General features: G+C 60.6%; 1 protein-coding gene across 1 annotated transcript in view; it reads right to left on the bottom strand.

Moving 5' to 3' along the window:
- The window catches only part of LTBP3 (latent transforming growth factor beta binding protein 3), a 97,180-nt gene that overhangs the window by 463 nt on the left and 89,281 nt on the right, over positions 1–7,436 (bottom strand). The window lies entirely within an intron of this gene.

Genomic DNA, 7,436 nt, shown 5'->3' with positions numbered 1-7,436 from the left:
ATCACCCCATAGAACCCCCATATCCCCCCATATCACCCCCATACCCCCCCCCAGGACCCCCATAGCCCCCCCCCATATCACCCCCATATCCCCCCCCAGGACCCCCATAGCCCCCCATATCACCCCATATCCCCCCCCCAGGGCCCCCATAGCCCCCCATATCACCCCCATATCACCCCATAGGACCCCCATAGCCCCCCATATCACCCCATAGCCCCCCATATCACCCCCATATCCCCCCCCAGGACCCCCATAGCCCCCCATATCACCCCCATATTCCCCCCCAGGACCCCCATAGCCCCCCATATCACCCCCATATCCCCCCCCAGGACCCCCATAGCCCCCCATATCACCCCCATATTCCCCCCCAGGACCCCCATAGCCCCCCATATCACCCCCATATCCCCCCCCAGGACCCCCATAGCCCCCCATATCACCCCCATAGCCCCCCATATCACCCCCATATCCCCCCCCAGGACCCCCATAGCCCCCCATATCACCCCATATCTTCCCATATCCCCTCATAGGACCCCCATAGTCACCCTATATCCCCCCATATCACCCCCATATCCCCCCATATACCACCCAGGACCCCCATATCCCCCATATCACCCCCATATCCCCCCATATCTCCCCATATCCCCCCATATCCACCCATAGGACCCCCATCTCCCCTATATCGCCCCATATCCCCCCATATCTCCCCATATCCCCCCCCAGGATCCCCAGAACCCCCATATCTCCCCCATATTCCCCCCATATCCCCCCATATCTCCCCATATCCCCCATATATCCCCCCATATCCCCCCATATCCTCTCCATATCACCCCCATAACCCCCTCAGGACCCCCATATCCTCCCATATCACCCCCATATCCCCCCATAGGACCCCTATATCCCCCATATCTCCCCCTAGGTCCCCCATATCCCCCCCCCAAGACCCCCATATCCCCCCATACCCCCCCCATATCACCCCTATATCCCCCCATATCCCCCCATATCTCTCTATATCACCCCATATCCCCCCCCCCAAGACCCCCATATCCCCCCACATCCCCCCATAGGACCCTCATATCCCCCCATATCACCCCCATACCCCCCCCAGTACCCCCATATATCCCCCCATATCATCCCCATATCCCCCCATATCCCCCCATATCACCCCCATATCCCCCATATACCACCCAGGACCCCCATATCCCCCCATATCCCCTCATATCCTCCCATATCCCCCCATATCACCCCCATATCCCCCCATATCTCCCCATAGGCCCCCCATATCCCCCCATATCCCCTCCCAGGATCCCCATAACCCCCCCAGGAACCCCGTATCACCCCATATCCCCCACCAGGACCCCCATATCCCCCCATAGGACCCCAATACCCCCACTCAGGACCCGCATATCACCCCCATATCCCCCATATCACCCCCATATCACCCCTATATCCCCCCATATACCACCCAGGACCCCCATATCCCCAATATCCCCCCATATCTTCCCATATCCCCCCATAGGACCCTCATAGTCACCCTATATCCCCCCATATTACCCCCCAGGACCCCCATATCCCCCCATATCTCCCCATATCACCCCATATCCCCCCATATCTTCCCATATCCCCCCATAGGACCCTCATAGTCACCCTATATCCCCCCATATTACCCCCCAGGACCCCCATATCCCCCCATATCTCCCCATATCCCCCCATATCACCCCCATATCACCCCCATATCCCCCCATACCCCCCCATACCTGCCTCCCTAGGTGGGCACGGCCTGCACCTGGCCCCCCACCCCGCCCCCTGCCTGCAGCAGCACTCCTCAGCGCTGCCCCACCGAGCGGCGCCCCACACATCCCCTCCATATCCACCCATAGGCCCCCCATATTCCCCCCCAGGACCCCCATAAGCCCCCATATCCCCCACCCAGGACCCCCATATCCACCCATCACCCCCATATCCCCTCCCAGGACCCCCATATCCCCCCATAGGACCCCAATACCCCCACTCAGGACCCCCATATCACCCCCATATCCCCCATATCACCCCCATATCACCCCCATATCCCCCCTATATCCCCCCTATATCCCCACTATATCCCCTCATATTCTCCCCATATCCCCCCCATATCACCCCATATCACACCCATATCCCCCCATATCCCCCCCCAAGACCCCCATATCCCCCCATAGGACCCTCATATCCCCCCATATCACCCCCATATCCCCCCATATCTCCCCCAGGACCCCCATATCCCCCCATAGGACTCCAATACCCCCACTCAGGACCCCCATATCACCCCATCTCCCCTATATCCCCCCCATATCATCCTATATCCCCCCCCATCTCCCCATACCTGCCACCCTGGGTGGGCACGGCCTGCACCTCGCCCCCCACCCCGCCCCCTGCCTGCAGCAGCACTCCTCGAAGCTCAGCGCCGCCCCACCGAGCGGCGCCCCACACATCCCCTTCATATCCACCCATAGGCCCCCCATATTCCCTCCCATGACCCCCATAACCCCCCATATCCCCCACCCAGGATCCCCATATCCACCCATCATCCCCATATCCCCTCCCAGGACCCCCATATCCCCCCATAGGACCCCAATACCCCCACTCAGGACCCCCATATCACCCCATATCCCCCATATCACCCCCATATCCCCCCATATCTCCCCATATCCCCCCATGTCTCCCCATATCCCCCCATATCTCCCCATATCCCCCCCCCAGGACCCCCATATCCCCCATAGACCCCAAATACCCCCACTCAGGACCCGCATATCACCCCCATATCCCCAATATCACCCCCATATCACCCCCATATCCCCAATATCACCCCCATATCACCCCCATATCCCCCCATATCTCCCCATATCCCCCCATGTCTCCCCATATCCCCCCATATCTCCCCATATCCCCCCTCCAGGACCCCCATATCCCCCCATAGGACCCCAATACCCCCACTCAGGACCCGCATATCACCCCCATATCCCCCATATCACCCCTATATCCCCCCATATACCACCCAGGACCCCCATATCCCCAATATCCCCCCATATCTTCCCATATCCCCCCATAGGACCCTCATAGTCACCCTATATCCCCCCATATTACCCCCCAGGACCCCCATATCCCCCCATATCTCCCCATATCCCCCCCCAGGACCCCCCATATTCCCCCATATCCCCCCATATCTTCCCATATCCCCCCATAGGACCCTCATAGTCACCCTATATCCCCCCATATTACCCCCCAGGACCCCCATATCCCCCCATATCCCCCCTCCAGGACCCCCATATCACCCCATAGGACCCCAATACCCCCACTCAGGACCCCCATATCACCCCCATATCCCCCATATCACCCCTATATCCCCCCATATACCACCCAGGACCCCCATATCCCCAATATCCCCCCATATCTTCCCATATCACCCCCATAGGACCCTCATAGTCAGCCTATATCCCCCCATATTACCCCCCAGGACCCCCATATCCCCCCATATCTCCCCATATCCCCCCCCAGGACCCCCCATATCCCCCCATATCTTCCCATATCCCCCCATAGGACCCTCATAGTCACCCTATATCCCCCCATATTACCCCCCAGGACCCCCATATCCCCCCATATCCCCCCCCAGGACCCCCCATATCCCCCCATAGGACCCCAATACCCCCACTCAGGACCCCCATCCCCCCCCATATCCCCCCATACCCCCCCATACCTGCCCCCCTGGGTGGGCACGGCCTGCACCTGGCCCCCCACCCCGCCCCCTGCCTGCAGCAGCACTCCTCGAAGCTCAGCGCTGCCCCACCGAGCGGCGCCCCACACATCCCCTCCATATCCACCCATAGGCCCCCCATATTCCCTCCCAGGACCCCCATAACCCCCCATATCCCCCACCCAGGATCCCCATATCCACCCATCATCCCCATATCCCCTCCCAGGACCCCCATATCCCCCCATAGGACCCCAATACCCCCACTCAGGACCCCCATATCACCCCCATATCCCCCCATATCACCCCATATCCCCCCATACCTCCCCCATCACCTCCATATTCCCCCCAGGACCCCCATATCCCCCCGTATCCCCCTATATCCCCCCATATACCCTCCCCAGTTCCCCCATATTCCCCCCCAAGACCCCCATATCTCCCCATATCCCCCCATAGGACCATCATGTCCCCCCATATCACCCCCATATCCCCCCATAGGACCATCATATCCCCCCATATCACCCCTATATCCCCCCATATCTCCCCATATTACCCCCATAGGACCCCAATATCCCCCATATCCCTCCCCCAGGACCCCCATATCCCCCCATATCACCCCCCAGGACCCCCAGAACCCCCCCAGAACCCCCATATCCCCCCCCAGGACCCCCTTATCCCCCCATATCCCTCCCCGAACCCCCATATCCCCCCCCATATCCCTCCATATCCCCCCATCCCCCCCCATATCCCCCCATCCCCCCCCATACCTGCCCCCCTGGGTGGGCACGGCCTGCACCTCGCCCCCCACCCAGCCCCCTGCCTGCAGCAGCACTCCTCGAAGCTCAGCGCCGCCCCACACATCCCCCCCATATTCCCCCATATTCCCCCCAAGACCCCCCCATATCCCCCCATAGGACCCCCATATCACCCCCATATCCCCTATATCTCCCCATATTCCCCCATATCCCCCCATATCTCCCCATATCACCCCATATCACCCTCCAAGACCCCCATATCCCCCCATAGGACCCTCATATCCCCCCATATCCACCCCATATCACCCCTATATCCCCCCCACATCACCCCATATCCCCCCATATCACCCCCATATCACCCCCATAGGCCCCCCATATCTCCCCCGTACCCCGCTATATCCCCCCATATCCCCCCATATCACCCCCATATCCCCCTATATTACCCCATAGTCCCCCCATAACCCCCTCCAGGACCCCCATAACCCCCCCAAGGACCCCCATAACTCCCCATATCCCCCCATATCACCCCTCAGGACCCCCATATCACCCCATAGTCCCCCATGTCTCCCCATATCCCCCCCCCAGGACCCCCATATCCCCCATAGACCCCAATACCTCCACTCAGGACCCCCATATCCTTCCATCTCCCCTATATCCCCCCCATATCCCCCCATACCCCCCCATACCTGCCCCCCTGGGTGGGCACGGCCTGCACCTCGCCCCCCACCCCGCCCCCTGCCTGCAGCAGCACTCCTCGAAGCTCAGCGCTGCCCCACTGAGCGGCGCCCCACACATCTCCTCCATATCCACCCATAGGCCCCCCATATTCCCTCCCAGGACCCCCATAAGCCCCCATATCCCCCACCCAGGACCCCCATATCCACCCATCATCCCCATATCCCCTCCCAGGACCCCCATATCCCCCCATAGGACCCCAATACCCCCACTCAGGACCCCCATATCACCCCCATATCCCCCCATATCTCCCCATAGTCCCCCTATATCCCCCCCAGAACCCCCATGTCCCCCCCCAAGACCCCCATATCTCCCCATATCCCCCCTATATCCCCCCATATCACCCCCATATCCCCCCCCAAGACCCCCATATCCCCCCATAGGACCCTCATATCCCCTCATATCCCCCCATATCACCCCCATATCCCCCCATATCCCCCCCAAGACACCCATATCCCCCCATAGGACCCTCATATCCCCCCATATCACCCCTATATCCCCCCATATCACCCCATAGGACCATCATATCCCCCCATATCACCCCTATATCCCCCCATATCTCCCCATATCACCCCCATAGGACCCCAATATCCCCCATATCCCTCCCCCAGGACCCCCATATCCCCCCATATCACCCCTCAGGACCCCCATATCACCCCATACTCCCCCATATCACCCCTCATCACCTCTATATCCCCCCATATCAAACCCCAGGACCCCCATATCCCCCCATAGGACCCCAATACCCCCACTCAGGACCCGCATATCACCCCCATATCCCCCATATCACCCCCATATCACCCCTATATCCCCCCATATACCACCCAGGACCCCCATATCCCCCCATATCCCCCCACATCTTCCCATACCCCCCATAGGACCCTCATAGTCACCCTATATCCCCCCATATTACCCCCCAGGACCCCCATATCCCCCCATATCTCCCCATATCCCCCCCAGGACCCCCCATATCCCCCCATATCCCCCCATACCCCCCCATACCTGCCCCCCTGGGTGGGCACGGCCTGCACCTCACCCCCCACCCAGCCCCCTGCCTGCAGCAGCACTCCTCGAAGCTCAGCGCCGCCCCACACATCCCCCCCATATTCCCCCATATCCCACCCCAAGACCCCCATATCCCCCCATAGGACCCCCATATCACCCCCATATCCCCTATATCTCCCCATATTCCCCCATATCCCCCCATATCTCCCCATATCACCCCATATCACCCCCCAAGACCCCCATATCCCCCCATAGGACCCTCATATCCCCCCATATCCACCCCATATCACCCCTATATCCCCCCCATATCACCCCATATCACCCCATATCACCCCCATAGGCCCCCCATATCTCCCCCGTACCCCGCTATATCCCCCCATATCACCCCCATATCCCCCTATATTCCCCCATAGTCCCCCCATAACCCCCTCCAGGACCCCCATAACCCCCCCAAGGACCCCCATAACTCCCCATATCCCCCCATATCACCCATCAGGACCCCCATATCACCCCATAGTCCCCCATGTCTCCCCATATCCCCCCCCCAGGACCCCCATAACCCCCCCATAGGACCCCAATACCCCCACTCAGGACCCCCATATCACCCCATCTCCCCTATATCCCCCCCATATCCCCCCATATCCCCCCATAGTCCCCCCATATCCCCCCCAGGACCCCCATGTCCCCCCCAAGACCCCCATATCACCCCCATATCTCTCCATATCCCCCCTATATCCCCCCATATCACCCCCATATCCCCCCATATCTCCCCATAGGCCCCCCATATCCCTCCATATCCCCTCCCAGGACCCCCATAACCCCCCCAGGAACCCCGTATCACCCCATATCCCCCACCAGGACCCCCATATCCCCCCATAGGACCCCAATACCCCCACTCAGGACCCGCATATCACCCCATATCCCCCATATCACCCCCATATCCCCCCATATCTCCCCATATCCCCCCATGTCTCCCCATATCCCCCCATATCTCCCCATATCCCCCCCCCAGGACCCCCATATCCCCCATAGACCCCAATACCCCCACTCAGGACCCCCATATCACCCCCATATCCCCAATATCACCCCCATATCACCCCCATATCCCCCCATATCTCCCCATATCCCCCCATGTCTCCCCATATCCCCCCATATCTCCCCATATCCCCCCTCCAGGACCCCCATATCCCCCCATAGGACCCCAATACCCCCACTCAGGA

This window comes from Coturnix japonica, unplaced genomic scaffold (assembly GCF_054131305.1).
Source record: "Coturnix japonica strain WE unplaced genomic scaffold, WE-NBRP24 Scf096, whole genome shotgun sequence".
NCBI lineage: Eukaryota > Metazoa > Chordata > Aves > Galliformes > Phasianidae > Coturnix > Coturnix japonica.
The sequence above is the reverse complement of the archived record's forward strand: the minus strand, read 5'-3'. Positions and strand labels throughout refer to the sequence as shown.